This window comes from Oncorhynchus masou, chromosome 15, assembly GCF_036934945.1.
Source record: "Oncorhynchus masou masou isolate Uvic2021 chromosome 15, UVic_Omas_1.1, whole genome shotgun sequence".
Lineage (NCBI taxonomy): Eukaryota > Metazoa > Chordata > Actinopteri > Salmoniformes > Salmonidae > Oncorhynchus > Oncorhynchus masou.
In genome coordinates, this window is record NC_088226.1 from 17,684,745 (window position 1) to 17,698,679 (window position 13,935).

General features: G+C 42.2%; 1 protein-coding gene across 4 annotated transcripts in view; it reads left to right on the plus strand.

The window, feature by feature from the left end:
- Positions 1–537: 537 nt before the first annotated feature.
- The window catches only part of LOC135555801 (junction plakoglobin-like), a 58,666-nt gene continuing 45,268 nt past the window's right edge, over positions 538–13,935 (plus strand). For 3 of the 4 annotated variants that reach the window (XM_064988537.1, XM_064988540.1, XM_064988541.1), the window contains exon 1: positions 538–675. The gene's annotated coding sequence lies outside the window, so the exon portion shown is untranslated. Of the gene's footprint in view, positions 676–739; positions 863–13,935 lie in introns of those variants that run through there. The other variant, XM_064988538.1, reaches the window with a different exon arrangement.

Sequence of the window (13,935 nt, forward strand, 5' to 3'; positions counted from 1 at the left end):
TGGAGAGGCTGGCTGAGTATAGTAGTTAAGAGGGATTATTTGGGCATAACTCTCTAATGAGGGCACTGAACGTTTAATTAGATTAGATTTACATAAGAAGAGCTAAATGATATTGCCCACATGTTTCATTTGGGTGTAATTATGGTGGCAGGTTCTGGAGATGTATGGGTGATAGGAAAGCAGACACTTCAATGTTGTCTTTTTTGCTTAGATTGAAAACAAGCAGGAATTATTACATTGGGTGAATTTCATATTAGATATTCTGTTTTTAAATTGTTCTTGAATGTCTCTTGATGATAGTAATTCTTTATGATGTATCACAATTGCGCAGGGAGAAACATAAAGTAGAGGACATATTTAGGCTATTCCTCACTCCAGAACGAATTGAAAATTGTTACCGATATTGCGCACACTTTTCAATTACCTTGTAATAACACTCTATTTGTTGATTTAGCCAATGACCGTTTCAACGACCCGCCTATTGGGTCTCTCTTTGTGCCATGGGTGGAGACTCCAAGAAATTGACGTTGTCACTGAACCGTTGCTCAACACATTCCCGACTTGCTTGGAACAGAGGGCTCCAGAACGAGCAGGCGAACACCGGGTTTAAGAAAAGTTTATGCTCGGAGTGCTGCGCGCAAGAAGGTCCTGAAACCGGCGATTTAATTGCGGAAGGTAACCAACCTGTCAACACATTGGCGTTCTGGGGCGTCGCTTCAGTCGCATGCAGTAACCTAGTGGAGTTTATTTGAGATAATGTCATGTTTTGAAGTGTTCGGAAAGCGAATGTTCTCTGTTCCGATCAAAGATATTCGAGCAACAGTGTTTTCTCCAACAAGATGCTGTGATGTGTTGTGAATAGGTATGGTAGCCTATTGATCAGATGTAGTTTATAGCATTATCAATACCACGTGACATTCCTTGCCAGCTACTGAGACTGATATGCTCCCTCTGTGTCGTGTTTGTCTGGCATCTTTTATTGTGTCCGTGAATGTAGCCAGCCAACCTTCCTGACATTCATTCCTATGATACGTAGCAGATGCGCGTTTCAGTCTTGCCAGATGTGGTACATTTTGTTTCGGTGGAATAGGCTACACATTGAGCTATATAATTGTTACCAGAATTGTCTCACACTTCTGCAATATTGCTGTTGCTTTTGAATCGACATTATTTGGCTGTGACATGGGTGTACGCAACAACCCATCGGTGTCGGTGCTAGGAGAAACTTGACTGTTTATTGATAGCAACTCAGGAATAACGGTGCATGCACCTCTATCTCCAAATAGGGATGTATGCGAGTAGAATAGCCTAGGCATGACTAGTTTGGTATAAGTAGCCTAGACTATTGTTTTAGCTCATTCTAAAACATGAAACTCACCCTGTTGTCAATTCACCAAATATTTGTGTGGTTATTACAATATGCTCAGTCTTACCTTACCGTATGCTACAGTTGTGTACTCATGTGCGTTGTGCGTGACCACCCTGACGATGCCGTCACGGTCATTGAAATTACAGTAGAAGTTATTTTGTAGTGGTGTTTGTTGTGAAAATCGATACGTGAGTGAGTCGCATAAGTGCCACACCTATATCAAATTCTCTCACACGAGGACTCATGGTGAGCGTCAGTCATGTTTCCAAATTGTAGACTAGGCTACGTGTGAAGGGGATTGGAGTTCTTGCTCTTAGGGAAAATCAATGTTTAACTTTCCGTTTCGGAGTCAGGGTTGCCAGGTCTTAATAACGTTTCTAGCCCAATGACCCCTCAAAACTCCCAGAAAAAGCCTGAAAACTAGCACATTTTTCTTCAGAGCAAGACAGGAGTTGCCACATTTATACAATAAACCCTTTTACCATACCACGAATTATTGCAATTGTAATTAATGAATTTGATATGTTGCAAGAGAACAGATAAGTTGCCCTTATTAAACTAGCCAAATCATTTTCCATCAATGGATGTCGATGTAACTTGTTTGACTGCTATGATTAAGCACAAGGGTGTATGGTATATGGCCAATATACCACAGCTAACAGGCTGACTACACCACTCACGTTGCAAAATACATTTAGAAATCTATATTATTCAATTATTGCACCCACACTGCTCGCGCGTGCCAACGAGTGTCTGCCTTGCCAAGGGCTAAAATAGAAGTCAGTTCTATTTGTGAGGCAGATCCCGCTGCAAGTCCTGTCTCTCCCATCTCCTCATTGGTTTATAGAAGCAGGTACCTATGTGCCATCTGCTCATTGGTTATACCCACGTGGGTGACTGAAAGATGAACGAGGTCAGTGGCGGTAATGCACCTAATTTATGAAAGTTGCCAATCGCAATATAAAGTCAAGAGAAGAAAAAGCCTAGGAGGAGAGATGACTAGAAACGATTCGGTTGACCGTTTTATGTGTGGATTCATTTTCGGAGTAGAGGACCTTGTGCATTTCAGGTAAAATAACAACTCAATGTTTATATCCCAGGAAAAATTAGCTAGCAACAGCAATCTAGCTAAATAGGACAAATTAGCTTGCAAGTGAAAGCTAGCTAGCTAAATTGCCATAAATGTTTAATGCTTTTTTTTTTTTTTTGATATTTTAACCTGCATGCCGTGATCGCGTTTGGTGTAGGGGACAAAATTAATTTATGCACGATGGCGTACGTGCGCAGCCCGTTTGGGTTCCGTGTAAGGGCTGTTCTTTAGCACGATGCAACACAGAGTGCCTGGATACAGCCTTTAGCCTATCATCAGTTATAAATGGCCCATTTACGAGATTGAATTGTTGTCATTTCAATAGGCATAGGCTACAGACTAAAATCTGGGTTTATGATTGTAATTCAACGTTGCCATGTTTTGCTTAGATACAGCTAGCCTATTGCCCCTGACAGGCCCACATATTATTTCAGATAGTTTACAGTAACCTGGCCATGATATAAGCAAGATGTAAATTGAACATTTTAGAAGCTTGATTAGTTCAAATTAACATACTAATTTATTCAACATTAATAGCTTGGCGATTTCGAAGTAAGGAGTGCTTGTGTTTCCCAATAGCCTGCTGGAATAGGCTACTGAGGATGGGGTCATAATTTCAATCACTGAATTAAATACTAATAATATGTATATGATCTGAACTGCATGTCAACAACAGCCAGTATTCTTTTTAACCTGTAGCCTAATGTGACTGACTGTTACAGTCAATATAATGCGTTCTAACAACTGATCGGCAATTGCGATAGAGCTTTTATAACTTCAAAGTTAATGAACAAAACATGGCCATTTAATAATTGCATAATAACACAAGGTTATAAAAACAATACACTGAAGTTATAGGCTATTTATTAAATCTGTTTGCCAGCTCCAGGTAGGCTACACAATGGTAGCCTGCAGTAGCCTACAATGGCATATAAATTAATAGGCTACTTGATGGCCAACAGATGCAAATGTATCATTCTCCACATTTAATGTCAGTTTCATTGAGGATTTTCCCCATAACAGAAGCACACCAGGGAGTTCCATAACTTCCACTTCAAATTTCCACTTACCCATAAATGACAATTTAAAGAGCCTACCTACAACTGGTAAAAAGTTGTCACGATGTGCAGGTGTGCTGCTGTCTCCTCTCACTCACATGAATGACTCAGCCAATAGTGGACTAAGCGGAATACTGCAGTGCTCTCTCAACACACACATACCTCTGCTTCATTGCCTGATAGTCAGCAGCAGCAGGTCACAATGAATAGATTTGTATTTTTTTGAAGAGAAATGCCATGGCGGCCACCATGCATGTAGTAGTAGCTCAAAATCCTGCAACCTACGACCAAGACATTTTCATCCCCGACAGCGTTTTCAAAGTAGCCCAATTTGAAGGAATACTACAGACTTGGAAACCCTGTTCGGAGCATATGGAGTGAATGGAATTGGATTGGATTTTTGGTGTATTCTGAAAACGCAACCTGGTCTAAGATCATTTCATATTATTCTGTATGTAAATCCAAGACACTCCATTTAGTTTGATGTGTTACGTTTCGTATGGTATGTTACAAATGTTACTAATTACAATTCGTATTATATGTTACGAATTTGCAAAATGTAAAATATGTTAAGGATTAGCTAAACATATGATATGTTACGAATTCTAGCTAGGTGGCTAACTTTAGATAGCTGGCTAATGTTGACTAGGCTAGGGGTTAGCGTTAGGGGTTAGGGTTAAGGTTAGGGTTCAGTTTAGGAGTTAGGGTAAGGGGTTAAGGTTAGCGTTGAAACTATTCCTTTGAAGTTTTTCAATACATTTTAAAGTAGTAAATACCTGTAGTCAACTTGTGCAATACCTTGGGAGATAAACCAGATTGCGTACTTCATTTCACCTGTCACATTATTTTACATTATGAAGATTACGTAGTTCCCCAGAACAGTTGAGCCAGTCAAGTGTTGTAAATAGCACCAGGGGAGAAAGCGGAAGCAGGTGAGTCAAGTTGTGTAGTGACAGGTCGCGTTTAATAATGAAAGTCAAGTGTTTTTTTCCCTCTTCAATAGAGTGATCAGGGACTTGCAACTATAGTTTTCCTTCACAGAAAATACATTAGTGCAACACATTCGACAGAAAATAGCTTCATTTTCATCACATGTCAACCAAAGTGGAACACTATTCGGCTGGTAGGCACACAAGTAAAAGAGCTTACAAAGAAAAAGCAAGTTATTTTTTGCAAAATCGATGCATAGCCATCATATTCCTAATGTTTATCATAGAAAGAATGGAGCCAGCTAAAAGATAATCTTGCATTTATCCAAGAAAAGTTGTCTGGCTACACTGTGAAAGTACCGGAGAAAAGTAGCTACATTTCAGTCATAGCGCTGTCTGCTGATAGAATGCCTGTTCGTGAATTCTCATCCGAGTGGAGAAGAGCAACTGAAGCAGAAAATTAGTCTGATGCCAAACAGAAATTACAATAAGAAGCATTTTACGCCTGCATTTACAAAACCCCGCAAAATATGCATAAAAAAAATCTGCGTGAAAAACGCAGAATTTTGCGTTAACCCAAACCTTATATTTAACTTGCTAGTTCATCTAAGTTTCAGAAGTCAAATCCATTTGATTATTTATTTCTACAGCTGCCACTATCTTGATTTTCTTACATTTTTTTCTCCTCTTCGTTCTCGGACCCTCTTCTCCTCCCTATCTTCTCTGAGCAGAGCAGGGAGGCCCATTGCCCTAGAGACTCCAGATACCACAAATACACAGGGTGTACACATGCTGCTCCAGAGCCAGTACTGTTCTTCCTTCAGACAAGCATGCGTCAAAACGTTGTTAATTTGCACGTCTCTCATTCACATTCGCTTTTACATGTCCAAACTCAACAAAAATGACATTCAGTAGCTCCTACCTATATATGTATAACTTTATGAGCTGGATTGCCTATCTTCGAAATTTGTTTATTTTCGTTTGTGCTCGTTAGCATATTTAGCGATCAGCCTCCATGGAAATTCACTATTATTTGTGCTGATTTTGTTAACATTCTGGAAATAGATGCCCAAGAGGCTTTTTTGGGGGGGGGGGGCTCCCTTGTGTACTAAGCCGATAATACCATATATCCCAGTATAAGAGAAGGACGGTATGATGCTATGATAATACTACGATAATCTGGATACCTAGGTTAAGGGAAGGGTTAGCTACAAGGGTTAAGTTTAGGGTTAGGGGAAGGGTTAGCGAACATGCAAAGTAGCTAAAAAGTAGTAGGTACTTGAAAAGTTGCTAAAATGCTAAAGTTGTCCATGATAAGATTCAAACTCGCAAACTTTACTTGCTAGACGTTTGCATTATACACCCACCCACCCTTGCCAACCACCCTTTTCCATCTGTTTTATGTAACCATACCAAACATAACATATCATACTAATTTGAGTACCTTTAGTTAACTAGCAAAGTCAGTTAAGAACACATTCTTATTTACAATGACAGCCTACCGGGGAACAGTGGGTTAACTGCCTTGTTCAGGGGAAAAAACAACAGATTTTTACATTGTCAGCTCGGGATTCAATCCAGCAACCTTTCGGTTACTGGCTCAAAGCTCTAACCACTAGGCTACCTACCAATTTTCATATACTATGTTACATCTAGTCTATGAGATCAGGCTGGAAAATGAGTTGCTAAAAGAGCTTGTGACAGTGGATGCTCTGCTTTGCTTTCTACAAGCCCCCATCAAGCACCTATCAACTGCCACCGCTCACTCCATCTCTCGCGGACCTACTACGGCCACTTTAGTCGTTAATAATTATCCCCTTGTGAAAATAGGGTATGGTCATTTTCTTGTCCAAATGCTATAAAATTGCTGTCATTCAGTTGCTCATTCAGCAGCTCTCGTTTCCCCCCTCATATTATGCCTGTGATATATAGGCTACAGCATTTTTCCCTCTCCAAATAGCTTTTTTCTTCTCCCCATAGATATTTCCATGTGACAAACTATTCCTCTTCTTTGAATTACTATCATAATGGTTTTCCTCCTTTCCCCACTTATTACATCTTCACGTGCATCCTGGTCGGCAGTAGCCTTTGAAGACAGTAAGCCAGGTTGCTATGGGTGCTAATGAAATCTCATTTCTAACTGGTTGGTTGGCAACTGACGTCAAACTTGGGCAGACCTCAACACCCATGATAGTTTTCAGGTTATCAGGTGAATCCAGTCGTCCGTATTTCAATACCTAAATGGCTGAATGCTTATGTGAAGTGTCAAATATAGCCGACCACATCACAAGATGGATTATTGCCTAGTTATCTAGGGACAACCTGAGCCAACTGAAGCACGGATACAGGTTTTACCCAGGTGACTGACATAATGTGGTTGTCAGGTGGAAAACTGAACCAACTGGAAGTTCAAACGTAAAGCTTTTAAAGCCGTGGCTGCATCTTGTTGCATAAGCTATTCCTTCCATCTTCCTATTTCTCTCCACTTTGCTGATCAAGGCTTAATTTACTGGGAAACTATCAGAAATATGCCTATAGCCCATCTTGCCCTCTATTAAGTGGAGTTTCATATTGCCTTCCGCCATTTCAGTGTAAAATGCAGCCAGAGTCTGTGTACAGCCTTGATCAGTGGTTACCAAATTGCTTACAGCACTTTTACAGTTGTCTTGCAGTGTTTGTTGACACTGTTGTTGAAACTGGCCATCAAAATCACTTCTCTTCAGAGAGGTGTGGCATCTTGCCCATTTGCCAGAGACCAGGAGGAAGTACTGTCAGGTCCCCGGGTTCACACAGGTCCCCACACAGGTCCCCACACATGGGGGAGGGGGGGGAGGGGGGGTTCTATCCTTGTTGGGACTTAAAATTCTCCAAAGTCCCCACAAGGATAGTATAACAAGGAAACTTCTCCCCATATCCCACGTCCCCATGAAGACAGGTTATTTTAAGCTTAGGGGTTAGGTTTAGGGTCGCAATTAGGATAAGGGGTTAATGGTTAGGTTAGGGTTAGGAATTAGGTTTAGGTTTATGGTTTGGGTTAGGATTACGTTTAGGGTTAGGTAAATGTAAATACATTTTAGGTCCCCATGAGGATAGAAGAACTAAACGTGTGTATGTGTGCTCGTCTGACCGTCTGGCGTGTTGGTAGTTGTCTCGTGTTGGGGTTTAGTTTGTTAGTTAGTACTCTAATTATACTAGTAACAACAGTATGTTGTCACATCCGGGTGTGGTATCTGCCGGTTTAGCTGGTGTGTGTGTCTGTTGTACGTACATACGTACTTAAAGGTGGGTGAGTGTGGCGTCAAGTGTGTACTAGCTACATCTGTGGATTTGGTGTGACTGGGTATTTGTGTGGGTGTGATCTCTGGCCTGAGTGTGTACAAGTGGTAAATCTGTGGGTTATGTAAAGGGATTGTTTCATACAAGGCTTCTTCATTACTAGAGACTTGTGATACGTGGTTGGAGGGTGGGAACAGCATGCTCCTCCCCTTCACTTCATCTCTCCCTGCAACATATACTTGGCATGACCAAGTGTTATGCCGCCTCAACATGGGCTTTATTTTCAAGGCGACGCTTTGTGGGAGAATGATCTTAGGCCTCAATCAATGGACCCTTCTTTCATTTCTCCAATAGCTGTTGGGGTCTTCTGATGGTGGAATAGCATCAAAGCAATGGGCGGGGGGGCTTCAGGTACTGTAAACCAGATGGCTATTGTCAACAACATCCCTCAAAGGTCAAGGAAGATTCACTAGGTCAGGTTCAAAGTTGAACTCAACTAGAAACGATGCCAAGGCCTCCAATTAAAAAAAAAACATCCCAATTAAAAAACAAACTCATCAAAGCAAAGATAACGTCCGTATGAGCACAGCTTTAGCCCTGTAAGTGCAGCTCTGTAATGGTCCTTAGGGTATTGCTCAATTTAAGGATCACTTTGCCTTTAAAGCGGCTGAATGTCAGGAGCATACTAATTGCATCAAATGGGAAGGAAAGGCACAGTGTGAGACGAGTTCTGCGTGCGCCTCAGTGCCAGAACTGAAAGACTATACTTAATCAACAACAAAAAATACATTGCAGACACTTTTAAGGTAAGCCACCATTCAAGATGAAAACGAAGGCCCCTTCCTCTTATGGTACCTCTGAAATCATGAGCCCAGATTTAAAGGGACTATGTCAGTGGTTGCCATGGAGAATTTCAGCACATTCCAGCCGCAGGTGTGAGTGAATGTGATTGAAATTGGACCACTCAGAATTGCTTAGAAGTGAAACCCTTCAAACAAATTCACACACACAGCCCCCCTTCTCTCCCCTCCTTTCACTCTCTCCCTTACCTACACACATTCCAACCATCCATCCAACTGCTGCCAGCAGTGTAAGAGCGCTAGCCAACATTATCTTTCTGTTTCTTTCGCCCATATCATCAGGGAAAACCTGCAGACGGAGCCTGACACGCTAAAGGCGCTTCCCCTGTGGAGCCTTTCTGCTTATCCCCTACCAGCTGCTCACGTCGCGATATCGCCGACTCCCTTCTCCCCCCCACCCCCTTATTCTTCACACACCCCTCAGCGAAGCTTCAGGGATATTGCAGCCCCACTGCTGCCTGCCAACACGCCCCCACCCCACCCCACCCAAGCCCTCACCTCCCTTGACAAGCCCCCAAACTCTCCATGATTCATCTGTGGAGTATGTCAATTCTCTCCCTGAGTGAAGCGGGTGTAATCGTGAGCGGCAGATTGATGACAGTGTCGGTTTAATAAGTGTCCTCTCGTCGTCAGGTTTGGACCATGACAGTGACGGTATGATAGGTGTTACGGTTGGTGTAAGTGGTGGTGAAAAGGAAACTGGGTTGTGTGCACGTGAGTGGAGAGTGCTTTACTTTGCCTGGAAGATGAGGTTTATAATAGACAGGGTCTGTTAAATATGCCGGGCTAACCGTCAGGGGTGTTGGGCGAAGGTTTGATGTTCCGCAGGGCTCAGGCTGACAGCAGTGTCTGGTCCTTTCAGAGGAGACTGGTTTGAGGCAGTCAGCCTAGCTAATCTCATTCCCCCCGCCATAGTGGAAGTCCATACTCTCTCTTTGTCTCTCGTTCACTCTCTCTTTCTCACTCCATCTCTCCGCTCCAACCCACCCGACCCATCCCTCGCCATGCTGAAAGTGGCTACCTTCTTTGTCTTTATTTTTCTCCCTCACACATTGTCTCCAGCTCTCTCCCTCCTCCAGCCCTGCTGCTTGTACTCTATCTGTCAGGGACCTGTGAGAGAGATGGCAGGTTACACCTGGAACAGCTAGTCCTATAGTCTCCTACTGAGAGTGAGGTCTGCTCTGGTCCTCTTCCATGCACGCTGTGTGTGTGTGTGTGTGTGTGTGTGTGTGTGTGTGTGTGTGTGTGTGTGTGTGTGTGTGTGTGTGTGTGTGTGTGTGTGTGTGTGTGTGTGTGTGTGTGTGTGTGTGTGTGTGTGTGTGTGTGTGTGTGTGTGTGTGTAGCCTTGTCTGTAGAGGGCACACATTTGTGTGGGTATATGTGCTCTGCATGCCTGTTATTATGTGTGCATTTGTGTATGTGCTGGTCAGTGACAGAACTGGCAGTGGATACTGGATATGACCACTGTTGTCAAAAGCAGGTGTATTATCCCTATGGTTATGTAAGGGCTAATTATTATACAACCTGTCAGTTTGGTGTATTTCTATACTTCCCGCCAACCAGGATCTCTCCCCCGTGCTCCGAACAGTATTGTCCCACATCTACTGTTGTCGGAACACTACACTACACTGCCCTCGATAGTCTGACCCAAATACTCTATGTATTCAAAACAACACTGTTGTTCAAATACCTTGTAGAACATTCGAGTGCTTTGCATAACCACCTAACTATGCACTTTATGCACCAAACCTAGGTCTTTTTGCAATAGTCTGAACACTCCTGATATTTTAAACATTGTTCTGCATATAGTTTAAACACTATGCAAACACTATACACAGTGTTTTAAAGAGTGACTGAGCGCACCGATTATGCATGTTTTTCTGTTGCTCATTAAGATTTTAGTCTTGGGGGTGTGGTTCGATTTGGCAGTTACTTAAGTTTGCCCCTCATTGGACACCATAGGAACAAAGCCAGTATCACTTCCTCAAAATAGTCAGAATGATTCTAAGATAACTCAAGCAAATCTGTAATTAATTTGGATGTTTTTGCCGAGGAGCTTTTAGTTAGCAATTTTACAAGCTAAGGTGTGTGGTGCAGTATTTCTCAAGTCAAAAAAATGTGTGACGCTGTTGTGTTATGTAAACCAAGTTTGACCTGCTGTGCTGCTGGCCAAGTCTGTCTCATTGTCTGTGTGCAGCTGTACGATTGGATAGACCACAATCACTGCAACTGTTTATCCCACGGTAGGCGGCAAGTCAGTATTGTCGAAATCAAAACCCAACCGTTAAGTAAGTCACGACTAACTCATGTACACAAATCTCACAAAACTCTCTTTTGGATTATACTGACTTTATGACAAAAATGTTACTACTTGCCAATTTCTATTCAATTTTGGCATTGGAATAAATGTTTCGGACTAATATCGATGTCACATATGTCATTTTCAACTAGAGAAGTTGTTTTTTTTTAGTTCAGTTCTGCTTTAAAGAGTGCACTACGTAGTTGTCTTAAGAGTTAACTGTACCCTTTATTCTGAATACCACAAGGTAGTTCTAGTGCAAAGACTTCACACAGCATCATACTGAAGACATGACACTCTTGACACTCAACTTGACCTCTTACAGCAGTCAAAACACTGCTACTACTCGCACTAGTCAAAACAACACCAAATGGTTTAGAAAGAAATACACGCAGTAGTGAAAATGCTGCTTTGCCCACAATAGTTAAAAACATATTCTGGACTCACACACCATCAAATGGCACCTTAACAAGAGTCATCTTCAATTGATCTTTAAAGGAGAGATGTGGTTGATTATTTCAGCCTCTGTATTTACGACACAATTTACTGAGCCAAATCCCTCCCCCTGTTTCTAAGAATGCTTTTCAATTTATTTCTTGACTTCCCCTCCACCTTTCCTCCTTTGTGTTTATATATTGATTGTTTTGACATAAGCCTTCATTTATTTGAATTATAGGGGATGGCAACCTAATTGAATTGGCACATTGTGGTATAATGACGGTAGCTCAAGGAACAGAACAATGAGGCGCTCTAGTCAACGTGCATCGATTGGAACATGAAAAAAAAATTGAACTGACTGAGTCATCCAAAATGTCTCGCAAACAATCCACTTTAGCCTTGAATGACCAATGTTGTCTGTATATTTGATAAATTCATTGAGGATGCCATCAACGCCACAGGCCTTTTGGGGTTGGAGGGTTTTTATTTTGTCCTGTAGTTCATCCAAGGTAATTGCAGATCCAGTGGGTTCTGGTAATAGTTAATAGTTGATTCTAAGATTTGCATTTTCATCATGTATATGTTTTTGCTGTATGTTCTTTGTTATAGAGCCAAAAAGATTGGAGAAGTGGTTTACCCATACATCTCCATTTTGGATAGCTAATTATTCGTGGTGTTGATTGTTTATTGTTTTCCAATTTTCCCAGAAGTGGTTAGTCTATGGATTCTTCAATTACATTGAGCTGATTTACAGTTCCTTCTTTTCCCGTAGTGTATTTCTGTATTGTTTTAGTGATTCACCATAGTGAAGGCGTAGACTCAGGTTTTCCGGGTCTCTATGTTTTTGGTTGGACAGGTTTCTCAATTTCTTTCTTAGATTTTTGCATTCTTCATCAAACCATTTGTCATTGTTGTTCATCTTCTTCAGTTTTCTATTTGAGATTTTTAGATTTGATACGGAAGCTGAAAGGTCAAATATACTGTTAAGATTTTCTACTGCCAAGTTTACACCTTCACTATTACAGTGGAATGTTTTGTCCAGGAAGTTGTCTAAAAGGGATTGAATTTGTTGTTTCCTAATTGTTTTTTGGCAGGTTTCCAAACTACATTCCTTCCATCTATAGCATTTCTTAATAATTCTGAGTTCCTTTTGCTTTGATGCCTCATGATTGAGTATTGCTCTGTTCAAGTAGACTGTGATTTTTGCTGTGGTCTTGATAGGAGTGTCAGAGTGGGTTGACTGTGAACGCTCTGAGAGACTCTGGGTTGAGGTCAGTGATAAAGTAGTCTACAGTACTACTGCCAAGAGATGAGCTATAGCTGTACCTACCATAGGAGTCCCCTCGAAGCCTACCATTGACTATGTACATACCCAGCGTGCGACAGAGCTGCAGGAGTTGTGACACCGTTTTTGTTGGTTATGTTGTGCCTCGGGGGGCATATGGGGGAGGAAGGGCTGTCTTCTCCAGGCAGGTGTTTGTCCCCATGTGTGCTGAGGGTGTCAGGTTCTTGTCTGGTTCTGGCATTTAGGTCGCCACAGACTAGTACATGTCCCTGGGCCTGGAAATGATTGATTTTCCCCACCAGGATGGAGAAGCTGTCTTCATTAAAATATGGGGATTCTAGTGGGGGGATATAGGTAGCACACAGGAGGACATTTTTCTCTGTTAAGATCATTTCCTTTTGAATTTCAAGCCAAATGTAAAATGTTCCTGTTTTGATTAATTTAATGGAGTGAGTTAGGTCTGCTCTATACCAAATTAGCATACCCCCTGAGTCCCTTCCCTGTGTCACACCTGGTAGTTTGGTGGATGGGACTACCAGCTCTCTGTAACCTAGAGGGCAACCAGTGGGTCCGTCTCCTCTATACCAGGTTTCTTGTAGGTTGACAATGTCTGTATTTACAATTTCTTTGATGAAGTCCAGGTTCCTACTCTTTAGGCCAAAGGCAGATGACCTCAGGCCTTGGATATTCCAGGATGAGGCCTTGGATATTCCAGGATGAGATAGTGAAGGCTTTGTGTTCCATAAAGTGTCCAATGTTGTTGGTCGTGTGGTTTGGCCTCAGGCCAGTAAGTGTGAGCAGAGCCTGCTGAGCATCTGGTACATGCCATTGGCTTGGGCAAGAGTGGGGGTTGGGCCTGTTTGCCCGCTCACGGCCTGGACACTTTGCAGGGGTGCGCAAGAGGGGCATAGATCTGATCTGAGGGGGCTTAAATGGGGTGTGGGCATGGTTGACTTTGGGGGGTATTGATTAGTTGGGGTGGGTGTGTGTATGTGGCCAGTGGTGTTGTGGTCTGGATGTAGGTCCTCTTGGCGTGGGTCCTCTTTTATTTTATTTTTTTTATTTTACCTTTATTTTACTAGGCAAGTCAGTTAAGAACAAATTCTTATTTTCAATGACGGCCTAGGAACTGTGGGTTAACTGCCTATTCAGGGGCAGAACGACAGATTTGTACCTTGTCAGCTCGGGGCTTTGAACTTGCAATCTTTCGGTTACTAGTCCAATGCTCTAACCACTAGGTTACCCTGCCTCCCTCTATGTGTAGGTCTGGGGGGTTGGGGTGGTACCATTACTGTACCATTACTGTTCCAAACTTATAGGGATTTATATTA